This window comes from Lipotes vexillifer, unplaced genomic scaffold (genome assembly GCF_000442215.2).
Source record: "Lipotes vexillifer unplaced genomic scaffold, Lipotes_vexillifer_v1.1 scaffold534, whole genome shotgun sequence".
Lineage (NCBI taxonomy): Eukaryota > Metazoa > Chordata > Mammalia > Artiodactyla > Lipotidae > Lipotes > Lipotes vexillifer.
In genome coordinates, this window is record NW_006787833.1 from 2,076,227 (window position 1) to 2,089,647 (window position 13,421).

The 13,421-nt window shown below is 39.3% G+C and overlaps 1 protein-coding gene across 1 annotated transcript in view; it reads left to right on the plus strand.

Annotated features, from left to right (window-relative positions):
• The window catches only part of ITGA8 (integrin subunit alpha 8), a 179,593-nt gene that overhangs the window by 162,574 nt on the left and 3,598 nt on the right, over positions 1-13,421 (plus strand). The gene's annotated exons all lie outside the window — the stretch shown is intronic.

The window sequence follows — 13,421 nt, forward strand, 5'->3', positions numbered from 1 at the left end:
GGGGGCGACCCATAAAAAAAAAAAAAAAAAAAAAAAAAAAAAAAAAATGGCAGCCTGCTGAGTGAGGGATGAGGGAGACTCTCTTCCTTAGGGACAGTTGCCACAGACCAGCTACAGCTTTCCTTTCTAAGCAAAGACCAGTAATGCCTGGGGGAAGAAAGAAGTACACTCTGAGCTTCATTTGAATGAAACAGGTTTTCAACTATGGCTATTAAACATTACTGACACCCACATATCTGTCACAGCACAACTGCTGGCAACCTGGCAAGGCCATGCAGAGCAGAGGGGAGAACAGATGACGGGGGATGAACAGGCACGGTCACCAAAACTCTGCCTTTAACAGTGACAGTGACCACAGTCAGGGCTCTGGGAAACAATGTTAACATGTAAACCTCATCTCTTGGTCACGCCACAGAAACTTGCAACCTCGACTTGGATTCTGGTCCCCAGGTCCTTGTTACTCAAAATGTGTTTTGCAGACCAGCAGTATCAGAAGTACCTAAGAAACTGTTAGAAATTCAGAAACAGGCCTCACTCCAGACCTGCTGAGTCAGAATCTGCCTTTTATCAAAATCATCAGGGCAGCAGGCACCCTGTCATGTTTGAGAAGCATTTGCTTCGGACGGTGTAAAAGTCGATACTCTTGTAATTTCTCTTCAGCCTAGGTCTTAAAAAGGTAACTAATATTTACTCTTTCTAGCCTAATCTGCTTTTCTGTCATTTAAATTCATCCCTTGATGAGTGATTTTCAACCCTGAGTATGCAAAGAATCACCATCCATGTGACTTTTAAGGTTTATACATGCTCAGACCCCATCTGAAACATCAGGATTGAGTGAGTCCAATGGAGCTCTGCCACTGCTCTTTGAAAGCTCTACAAGTGATGATTCTGCAGTGAAGCCAGGATTGGGAACCTCTAACACAGGCAGGCAGCATCGAAGAAAATCCACAGATTTCAAAACAGCTTCTCCTGGCCTTCACCCTGGATCCACCCTGCTCTAAGTGGAAACCTTCTGGAAATCACTCTATGTACTTTGCTGAGGCTGTTAACCACATTGACCTGAAAGTATTGTTAAGAAGATTATTTAAATTATGTATGAAAAGCTCTAGCTTTGTACCTAAAAGGAGTTAAGTCTCAGGTCTCAATAACAGCAACCCTCCCAAAATGTCTTACCTTCTCCAGCAAAGTCCAGGAAGTCCAACTGGAAAAATCCATGGATTCACACAGTCAAAATATTTCAGTAAACTTTGGTGGCATTTAAAGCAAATACTGCCACATCTTTCTTCACTTAGCTTGCCTCTGTTTCTCTTACGAGATGTCTGCTGCAGTTTGGATTTATGTTCAACCTAGAAAACAGAGGCTTTGGGTTTTTCATATAGAATGCTCATCCAAGGAGGTTCAAAGGCTGGTAACTCTAAGGGAGATAAATCTGGGTCCTTTGTTTTCTCTGAGCACATGCTCCATAACAGAAACATATGTGACAGTCAATTCCATCAACAGGATTGCATCTTTCTGTCCTGGCCACAGGTGCCAGCCTGCTGTTCTCAACTCATCTCAAAAGATCCACAAAATGATCAGATACATGCTTCCCCCGTCCCTACCACCCTTGTTCCTGCATCTTTTAAAAAGTCTTGTTATCTGATGTAGATGATTTACTGCACCATTTATGTAAAGGTTATGGGAAAACTTTTTAGGTCTCCCAATCCCGGACTGACTGAAGGAGATGTTGCCAGTAGGAAGTTAGCTGTGCCCTACAGGCTTGATTTGAGAGGGCTGTGCTTGGAGCTGGCAGATGTTTCTTAGAGTGTGTTCTCAAAAATCCTGTCATCCTTATCTTGAAAAGGACCCAGCAGAAGGGAATTGTTTTCTGGTGGTAGAATCAGTTGGACTAGGTGGTTGAAGGATCATCAGAGCTCCAGTCCACACTCTGCCACTGGGGAAAGCATCTCGGTTCCTTCTTTGGTAATAAGACAAAAAATATTTGCTTGCTTTACTAGGCCCCTGTGTGCCATGAGGAGTCTATCTGTGCTTCCTTTTCAACATGGTCATGATGCAACCATTTCTTGAACCCTAGATAAACTTTCCATATTGAAGAAAATAGTAATCCCCACTTGCTACTGGCACAGTGTCTGTGTTTGTAACAAATGAACTCTCTGTGCCAGGTGACACTTGTCGTGTTCAGAGGCAAGGAAAAGGTTGCATGATGTAAAGGGGATATGACTAAATGCTGAATCATTACAGCACAGAAGAAAAAAAAAAATCATTCAGTTATCTGAACACTTTTTTTGCCTATTCATAAACTTTGGCATTTGTGTGTCATGTGACTAAAGCCGAATAATTTACATCTAGAAGAGGATATAACGGTGTAACTCCAAAGGCAGTTATTATAAAATATTTCAGTGAAATCCTTAATTAAGAACTCACACATAAACTATGAGTCCATTTGACTTTTTGAGTTGTTAGCAAAACTTCAGAATCTTAAAATGGATCTCTTACATGAAACAATTGTCTGGAGTTCAAACTTATCACAGGACTTCTTTTCTCATAGGAGCTATTTGAATGTTGTTAAAAGGTATGTTCAGCTGGTCCAGTTCATGTTATCATTTTGTTCTAAATGGCACTCTAGGTAGGGTGTCTTGGTACACTTATATAAAACATTCTTGTGACCCCACTGAAGTATGTTTACACAAGATTTTGTGATACATAAATACAGACATCAACATTAATCACCATTGCAAATACGACAGAGCTTTTTCCTTCTACCTTGGTATTCTGTCAAAATATACAAAAACATATCATAAATGTCAACGATAAAATGTAGGCATATTAAAGACTTATTTATGGTCTTTCCAACATAATAAAGAACAAGATTTACAACACGATGAAGGTAAGGTTAAATGTTCCCTACTTAGCATCGCTTTAAGAACATCTAAACCACTTACAATTCATGGATCCCCCTTCCTAAAATTGCAGACAGTTATATTAAGTGGATTGTTAAAATTTTATACTATTTCTTTAAATAGCCATAGGTTCTTGATACATTAAAAAAAAAAAAAAAAAGAAAAACAGTTTGTTAATTAGTTGGCATGTAATTGAATTTTTCTCCCTACGTTTTAAGTACTCAAGTTACTCAATGTGACTCTTTCTTAAAGCAGTTGAAATAGTCAAAAACCCATGTTCCTAAAGTAAAGCTTTAGTCCTAAATACACCCCACTGTCCGCCTTGGGACCACCTTCTTGATAAATGAATCTAATAAAGAGGGACTTGGGTAATCCGGCTCAACACACCATTGTGTGAGATTATACAAAAGTTCTCAAGCTGTGCAGTTCAATATGGTAGCCACTCACCACATTACCATGGATGGTGAGGACCGCAGATGTGGGTAGAGTGAATGAAGAACTGAACTAGGAGTTTTACTTCATTTTATCTCACTTAAATGTAAACTTTAAAACTGCAGCAGTATAAGGTATTTTTTCCATTAAACGCAGCTTTATTTTTTGGGTAAGACTACATTTTACTTTAACCAATAAAAATCCAGCAGTTGTCATTTGCTGCAAGTGTAAAATAAACACTAGATTTTGGAGACTTTTAGTAAAAAAAAAAAAAAGAAATAAAAGGAAGAATATTTTTATATAAATTACATGTTGATATAATTTATATCAATTACATGGTAATTTTGATATTTGGGGTCAAATTAAGTATATTAGTAAAATTAATGCCCCATGTTTCTTTTTACTCTTTTTCAATGTGATGACTATAAAATTTAAATGACATACGTGGCTTGCATTATATTTCTATTGGAGAGCACTGATCTACAGCAGAGTTATAGAATGTTCCAGCTTGGAGCTGTTGAGAATACCAACAGAGCTTCAGAGAACATAGGCTGTTTAATAAATCTTATTCGAAATGAATGAAAAATTCTTACTATAAATTGGTGTTAAGTCATTAGGAACTCTAGAAATGAAGACCTACTTTTCTTATTTATTATCCAATGGATAATCTAAGCTTCTTGTGAGCTTGTCAAAATGAGCTGCCAAATATAAATATTAGAAATAACAAAGTTTGGGTATTTTTCAACATTTTATTTCACGGCCAAGCTTCTTCCAAACCATCCTAGGGTTTCCACAGGACTATGACAAATTTAAATAAACGCTGGTCCCATAAAAGTGATCAATTAAGTCTTTTCTCTTAAGCTTGCCTGTAAGAGTTCAAGTTTCTTGTCTATACAGAGTATTGAGTCTCAGGAAAGCTTGGCTTTACCTGTTTCCACTTGCAGATGAAATGCCCTGTTGCCATTACAGACCTGAATATGTCACCTGACTCCCTAATCAATGTGTTCTCAGAAAGACCTCTCCTTCCAAGACCTGGATGACTCTCCCAATGATGTGTTCCCTTTGACTCATCCACCCTTTTCTAGCAGCAGCCATCTAAATCCTCAGCCCTGGAAATCCGAGGAAGTGCTCTGGGGCACTACTGTTGTTCCGTATTTCTACTGTCTCTAGTGTAACAACTTCTCGACTAGGCAGTGAAAAACCTAGATAAGCTTAGGGAATCACCAGGGCCGACGGAAGGTTGCTGCACCTGCACCCGGTTTAGATCGAGATCGGGCAGTCTCCATGCCACACAGAAGTCCTAAAGGCAGCAGGTGAGGACAGCAGAATGGAGGCTTGGGGGCAAAGTCACTGAGTTTGCCTTCCTTTAAATCTCTATGTCCTTTCCCCTTAGTTAATTACAGATGGTGAACATATATGACATGCATAATCCTTCCACTGAAAGTGCTCAGAGAAAGGGTTTGAAATGGTATTTTTCAAATGAACATAATGTTACCAGGAGCAGACTGGCAAAAGTTTTGGTGATGAGAATTTCAGATTTTGGAACGGTTATGGACATCAGTGATCATCTTCTCTGAGACTGTTTTAAGACTGTTGTCAGACTCTTTGGAAGCAAATGCAAACAGAAAGCCAGCAGATTTTGTCATTATACCTTGTAAAGCTGTTTTCGGCTTCTAGACACCCTAATAAGCATACCCTGTTCAATTTAATGGGGTATTAAATGGGGTATTTTATTTGTACTTTTCCATCACTTCTGCAAAAAAACCTTCAAATATCATTATTAGATCTTTGTGAGTGACCTCTCCTGCTTGTTTCCACAGGTAGACCATGGCGGGGGGCGGGGTTTGGTTTTTTCTTTTAATTTTTATTGGAGCATAGGTGATTTACATTAGTTTCTGCTGTACAGCAAAGTGAATCAGTTATACATATACATATATCCACTCTTTTTTTAGATTCTTTTCCCATATAGGCCATTACAAAAGTATTGAGTAGAGTTCCCTGTGCTATACAATAGGTCCTTATTAGTTATCTATTTTATAAATAGTAGTATGCATATGTCAACCCCAGTCTCCCAATTTATCCCTCCCCCCTTTCCACCCTGGTAACAATAAGATTGTTTTCTTACATCTGTGACTCTGTTTCTGTTTTGTAAATAAGTTCATTTGTACCTTTTTTTTTTTTTTTTTGCGGTACGCGGGCCTCTCACTGTTGTGGCCTCTCCCGTTGCGGAGCACAGCCTCCGGACACGCAGGCTCAGCGGCCATGGGTCACGGGTCCAGCTGCTCCGCGGCATGTGGGATCCTCCCGGACTGGGGCACGAACCCGCATCCCCTGCATCAGCAGGCAGACTCTCAACCACTGCGCCACCAGGGAAGCCCCATTTGTACCATTTTTTAAGGTTCTACATATAAACGATATCATATGATATTTCTCTTTCTGTGTATGACTTATTTCACTGAGTATGACAATCTCCAGGTCCATCCATGTTGCTGCAAATGGCATTATTTCGTTCTTTTTTATGGGTGAGTAATATTTCATTTGTATATATGTACCATATCTTCTTTATCCATTCATCTCTCGATGGACATTTAGGTTGCTTCTATGTCCTTGCTCTTGTAAATACATAGTGCTGCAGTGAACACTGGGGTGAATGTATCTTCTTGAATTATGGTTTTCTCCGAATATATGCCCAGGAGTGGGATTGCTGGATCATACAGTAGCTCTATTTTTAGTTTTTTAAGGAACCCCCATACTGTTCTCCATAGTGGCTGTACCAATTTACATTCCCACCAACACTGTAAAAGGGTTCTCTTTTCTCCACACCCTTTCCAGCATTTATTTTTTGTAGATTTTTTGATGACTGCCATTCTGACCAGTGTGAGGTGATACCTCATTGTAGTTTTGATTTGCATTTCTCTAATAATTAGTGATGTTGAGCATCTTTTCACGTGCCTTTTGGCCATCTGTATGCCGACAGACTAGTTTTATAGATAAGACATTGAAGCCTGCAATAGCCAAGTGACAAAGAAACTCAGCAAAAACTCAGCAGCTATTCTCTCATTCCATTTCTTTTTATTAAACCAACAATTTGAACAGACCATTGGCCCTTATTTCAACTCCTTTAGCTTAGCTTTTTTTTTTAACTTACAAAATTAGAACTGTTTCCTATGTTAAAATGAAACACTGGGAGGTGACTTCAGATATTAATTAGGTAAATCAGAAGAGGGAACATGGAAAAGTACTGTTGCCTGTGTTCCTGTAAATTATCTATTAGTAAATTTTGGTGATCTCTAACACATGCACAAAATACAGACCAAAACTATGTTGTTTCCTTAGTGGACTTAGAGCTTAGGGGGAAGAAACATTTACAAGAAATCTCAGAATTGTCCATGGCACCAGATTTTCTATCTCCTAGGTCACTGTAACTGGCTTATGAGTGCATGACCACTACTACCCTTTGTAGTTCCAAAATTCTGAAATTCTCATTCTGAAAACTGTATCAGAAGGTGAAAGTGATACGGCAGCTCACATGCTGGGAAAGTTGGTGCAGGGTGCAGGGTGCAGGAAGAAGGGGGTTCACGGTGTTTTGACTTCAGTGGAGTCAAGCCTCAGCTGTGACTGTGGCCCCTCCTGCTCCCACAAGCTCTCCTTCAGCTTCTCCCGGTTCAGGAGAAAGAGGATGTATGTTATCGTGCTCAGTTGTTGAGAGAGAAAGAAAACAACAATAATGGCAGATGGATGCTGCAGCCGTGTGGCTGACAGGGTTTTGGTGCTCCAGCCAGGTGTCAGGCCTGAGCCTCTAAGGTGGGAGAGCTGAGCTCAGAACATTGGTCCACTAGAGACCTCCTGGCCCCACGTAATATCAATTGGCGAGAGCTCTCCCAGAGATCTCCATGTCAACGCTAAGACCCAGCTCCACTCAACAACCAGCAAACTCCAGTGCTGGACACCCAATTCCAAACAACTAGCAAGACAGGAACACAGCCCCACCCATTAGCAGAGAGGCTGCCTAAAATCATACTAAGTTCACAGACAACCCAAAACACACCACCAGGCACAGTCCGGCCCACCAGAAAGACAATATCCAGCCTCATCCACCAGAACACAGGCACCACACCCCTCCAACAGGAAGCCTACAAAACCCACTGAACCAACCTTACCCACCTGGGGAAGACACCAAAATCAACGGGAACTACGAACCTGCAGCCTGCAAAAAGAAGACCCCAAACACAGTAAGATAAGCAAAATGAGAAGACAGAGAAATACGCAGCAGATGAAGGAGCAAGGTAAAAACCCAGCAGACCAAACAAATGAAGAGGAAGTAGGCAGTCTACCTGAAAAAGGATTCAAAGTAATGATAGTATAGATGATCCAAAATCTTGGAAATAAAATGGAGAAAATACAAGAAACATTTAACAAGGACCCAGAAGAACTAAAGAGCAAACAAACAATGATGAACAGCACAATAAATGAAATTTAAAATTCTCTAGAAGGAATCCATAGCAGAATAACTGAGGAATAAGAACAGATAAGTGACCTGGAAGATAAAATAGTGGAAATGACTACCACAGAGCAGAATAAAGAAAAAAGAATGAAAAGAATTGAGGACAATCTCAGAGACCTCTGGGACAACATTAAACACACCAACATTCGAATTATAGGGGTCCAAGAAGAAGAACAGAAAAAGAAAGGGACTGAGAAAATATCTGAAGAGATTATAGTTCAAAAAACTTCCCTAATAAGGGAAAGGAAATAATCAAGTCCAGGAAGCGCAGAGAGTCCCATACGAGATAAATACAAGGAGAAACATGCCAAGACACATATTAATCAAGCTATCAAAAATTAAGGGGAAATTAAGGGAAAAGCAACAAATAATATACAAGGGAATCTCCATAAGATTAACAGCTGATCTTTCAGCAAAAACTCTGCAAGCCAGAAGGGAGTGGCAAGACATATTCAAAGTGATGAAAGGGTTAGGGTTAGGGTTAGGGTTACTCTACCAAGATTACTCTATCCAACAAGGATGTCATTCAGATTCAACGGAGAAATTAGAACCTTTACAGACAAGCAAAAGCTAAGAGAATTCAGCACCACCAAAACAGCTTTACAAAAAAATGTTACAGGAACTTCTCTAGGCAGGAAACACAAGAGAAGGAAAAGACTTATAAAAACAAACCCAAAACAATTAAGAAAATGGTAATAGGAACATACATATTGATAATTACCTTAAATGTAAATGGATTAAACACTCAACCAAAAGACACAGACTGGCTGAATGGATACAAAAAAATGACCCATATATATGCTGTCTACAAAAAACCCACTTCAGACCTAGGGATACATACAGACTGAAAGTGAGGGGATGGAAAAAGATATTCCATGCAAATGGAAATCAAAAGAAAGTTGGAGAAGCAATTCTCATATCAGACAAAATACTTTAAAGTAACGGCTATCACAAGACACAAAGAAGGACACTACATAATGATCCAGGGATCAATCCAAGAAGAAGACAGGGCAATTGTAAATATTTATGCACCCAACATAACAGCACCTCAATACAATAAGGCAAATGCTAACAGCCATAAAATGTGAAATCGACAGTAATGCAGTCATGGTAGGGGACTTCAACAGCCCACTTTCACCAATGGACAGATCATCCAAAATGAAAGTAAATAAGGAAACACAAGCTTTAAATGATACATTAAACAACATGGACTTAACTGATATTTATAGGACATTCCATCCAAAAACAACAGAATACACTTTCCTCTCAAGTGCTCATGAAACATTCCCCAGGATGGGTCATATATTGCGTCACAAATCAAGCGTTGGTAAATTTAAGAAAATTGAAATCGTATCAAGTGTCTTTTCCGACCACAACGCTATGAGACTAGATATCAATTACAAGAAAAAAAACAAACACATAGAAGCTAAACAATTTGCTACTAAATAACCAAGAGATCACTGAAGAAACCAAAGAGGAAATCAAAAAAATACCTAGAAACAAATGACAACGAAAACACGATGACCCAAAACCTATGGGATGCAGCAAAAGCAGTTCTAAAAGAGAAGTTTATAGCAATACAATCCTACCTCAAGAAACATCTCAAATAAGCAACCTAACCATATATCTAATGCATTTAGATAAAAAAGAACAAAAAAACCCCCAAAATTAGCAGAAGGAAAGAAATCATAAAGATCGGACCAGAAGTAAATGAAAAAACAAATGAGGAAACATAACAAAGATCAGTAAAACTAATAGCCGTTTCTTTGAGAAGATAAACAAAGCTGATAAACCATTAGCCAGACTCATAAAGAAAAAAAGGGAGAAGACTCAAATCAACAGAATTAGAAATGAAAAAGCAGAAGTAACAACTGATACTGCAGAAATACAAGGGATCATGAGAGATTACTACAAGCAACTCTATGCCAATAAAATGGACAACCTGGAAGAAATGGACAATTTCTTAGAAAAGCACAACCTTCCGAGACCGAACCAGGAAGGAATAGAAAATATAAACAGACGAATCACAAGCACTGAAATTGAAACTGTGATTAAAAATCTTCCAACTGGGCTTCCCTGGTGGCGCAGTGGTTGAGAGTCCACCTGCCGATGCAGGGGACATGGGTTCGTGCCCCGGTCTGGGAAGATCCCACATGCCACGGAGCGGCTAGGCCTGTGAGCCATGGCTACTGAGCCTGCACGTCTGGAGCCTATGCTCCGCTCCGGGAGAGGCCACAATAGTGAGAGGCCCGCGTACCGCAAAAAAAAAAAAAAAAAAAAAAAAGTCTTCCAACTAACAAAAGCCCAGGGCCAGGTGGGTTCACAGGCGAATTCTATCAAACGTTTAGAGAAGAGCTGACACCTATCCTTCTCCAACTCTTCCAAAATATAGCAGAGGGAGGACCACTCCCAAACTCCTTCTACGAAGCCACCATCCCCGATACCAAAACCAAAGATGTCAAAAAAAAAGAAAGCTACAGGCCAATATCACTGATGAACATACATGCAAAAATCCTCCACAAAATACTAGCAAACAGAATCCAACAGCAGATTAAAAGGATCACACACCATGATCAAGTGGGGTTTATCCCAGGAATGCAAGCATTCTTCAGTATATGCAAATCAATCAATGTGATACGCCATATTAACAAACTGAAGGATAAAAACTATATGACCATCTCAATAGATGCAGAAAATGCTTTTGACAAAATTCAGCACCCATTTATGATTAAAAAAAAAAAAAAAACTCTCCAGAAAGTAGGCATAGAGGAAACCAACCTCAACATAATAAAGGCCATACATGACCAACCCACAGCCAACATCATTCTCAATGGTGAAAAAGTGAAACCATTTCCACTAAGATCAGGAACAAGACAAGTTTGCCTAATCTCACCATCATTATTCAACATAGTTTTGGAAGTTTTAGCCACAGCAATCAGAGAAGAAAAAGAAATAAAAGGAATACAAATTGGAAAAGAAGAAGTAAAACTGTCACTGTTTGCAGATGACATGATACTATACATAAGAATCCTAAAGATGCTACCAGAAAACTACCAGAGCTAGTCAATGAATTTGGTAAAGTAACAGGACACAAAATTAATGCACAGAAAGCTCTTGCATTCCTATACACTAATGATGAAAAATCTGAAGGAGAAATTAAGGAAACATTCCCATTTACCAATGCAACAAAAAGAATAAAATACCTAGGAATAAACCTACCTAAGGAGACAAAAGACCTGTATGCAGAAAACTATAAGACACTGATGAAAGAAATTAAAGATGATACAAGAAGATGGAGAAATATACCACGTTCTTGGATTGGAAGTCAACATTGTGAAAATGACTATACTACCCAAAGCAATCTACAGATTCAATGCAATCCCTGTCAAACTACCAGTGGCATTTTTCACAGAACTAGAACAAAAAATTTCACAATTTGTATGGAAACACAAAAGACTCCGAATAGCCAAAGCAACACTGAAAAAGCAAAACGGAGCTGGAGGAATCGGACTCCCTGACCTCAGACTATACTACAAAGCTACAGTAACCAAGACAGTATGGTACTGGCACAAAAACAAATATAGATCAATGGAACAGGACAGAAAGCCCAGAGATAAACCCATGCACATATGGTCACCTTATCATTGATAAAGGAGGCAAGAATATACAATGGAGAAAAGACAGCATCTTCAATACGTAGTGCTGGGAAAACGGGACAGCTACATGTAACAGAATGAAATTAGAACACTCCCTAACACCATACACAAAAATAAACTCAAAATGGATTAAAGATCTAAATGTAAGGCCAGACACTATCAAACTCTTAGAGGAAAACATAGGCAGAACACTCTGTGACATAAATCACAGCAAGATCCTTTTTGACCCACCTCCAAGAGAAAAGGAAATGAAAACAAAAATAAACAAATGGGACTTAATGAAACTTCAAAGCTTTTGCATAACAAAGGAAACCATAAACAAGATGAAAAGACAACCCTCAGAATGGGAGAAAATATTTGCAAATGAAGCAACTGACAAAGGATTAATCTCCAAAATATACAAGCAGCTCATGTAGCTCAATATCAAAAAAAACAAACAACCCAATCCAAAAATGGGCTGAAGACCTAAATAGACATTTCTCCAAAGAAGATATACAGATTGCCAACAAACATATGAAAGGATGCTCAACATCACTAATCATTAGAGAAATGCAAATCAAAACTACAATGAGGTATCACCTCACACCAGTCAGAATGGCCATCATCAAAAAATCTACAAACAATAAATGCTGGAGAGGGTGTGGAGAAAAGGGAACCCTCTTGCACTGTTGGTGGGAATTTAAATTGCTCCAGCCACTATGGAGATTCCTTAAAAAACTAAAAATAGAACTACCATATGACCCAGCAATCCCACTACTGGGCATATACACTGAGAAAAGCATAATTAAAAATGAGTCATGTACCACAGTGTTCATTGCAGCACTATTTACAATAGCCAGGACATGGAAGCAACCTAAGTGTCCATCAACAGATGAATGGATAAAGAAGATGTGGTACACATATACAATGGAATATTACTCAGCCATAAAAAGAAATGAAATTGAGTTGTTTGTAGTGAGGTGGATGGACCTATAATCTGTCATACAGAGTGAAGTAAGTCAGAAAGAGAAAAACAAATACCATATGCTAACACATATATATGGAACCTAAAAAAAAAAGTAAAAAATAGTCTGAAGAACCTAGGGGCAGGACAGGAATAAAGATGCAGACACAGAGAATGGACTTGAGGACACGGGGAGGGGTAAGGGTAAGCTGGGACAAAGTGATAGAGTGGCATGGACACATATACACTACCAAATGTAAAACAGATATCTTGTGCAAAGCAGCTGCATAGCACAGGGAGATCAGCTCAGTGATTTGTGACCCCCTAAAGGGGTGGGATAGGAAGCGTGGGAGGGAGACACAAGAGCGAGGGGATATGGGGATATATGTATACATAGAGCTGATTCACTTTGCCATACAGCAGAAACCAACACACCACTGTAAAGCAATTATACTCCAATAAAGATGTTAAAAAAAAACAAACTGTATCAGTGTGCCTCCAGTAATATTAGGGTTATTTTAAGTTATCATTTCATGCCCTTTCTCTGAGCACCTTAAGATGCAGGATTAAGCACTGATTTCATACATTATCAGATGTAATTCACCAAGGAAAAGGGATATAAAGAGAAACTGTCTGGTCCCCAACTGGCTTGTGGAGCCATATCCATGCAGAGGATCACTTCAGAGTAAATTACTTAGGCTGCAGATTCCAGGTGGCATGGAAATGTTTGAGTCCTTGCAATGCATTTCTTCAAAATTGGTACCATGTGTCCCGTCCTCAAACCGTGTCAAGTAGGGTGAGTGTGATCATACTGTGGTCATGGAACATTGCTATCATGGAACTTCCTATCAATGCTCTGGATGAATAGGGGCAACACCGGCCAGGGAAGCTAACAGGCAAAGGAGGAAGGTACAAAGGTGAGTAGGTTACGCTAGCCTTTCTCTCACTGAGAGCATCTGTCAAGTCCCCGGCATTCCTGAACACGT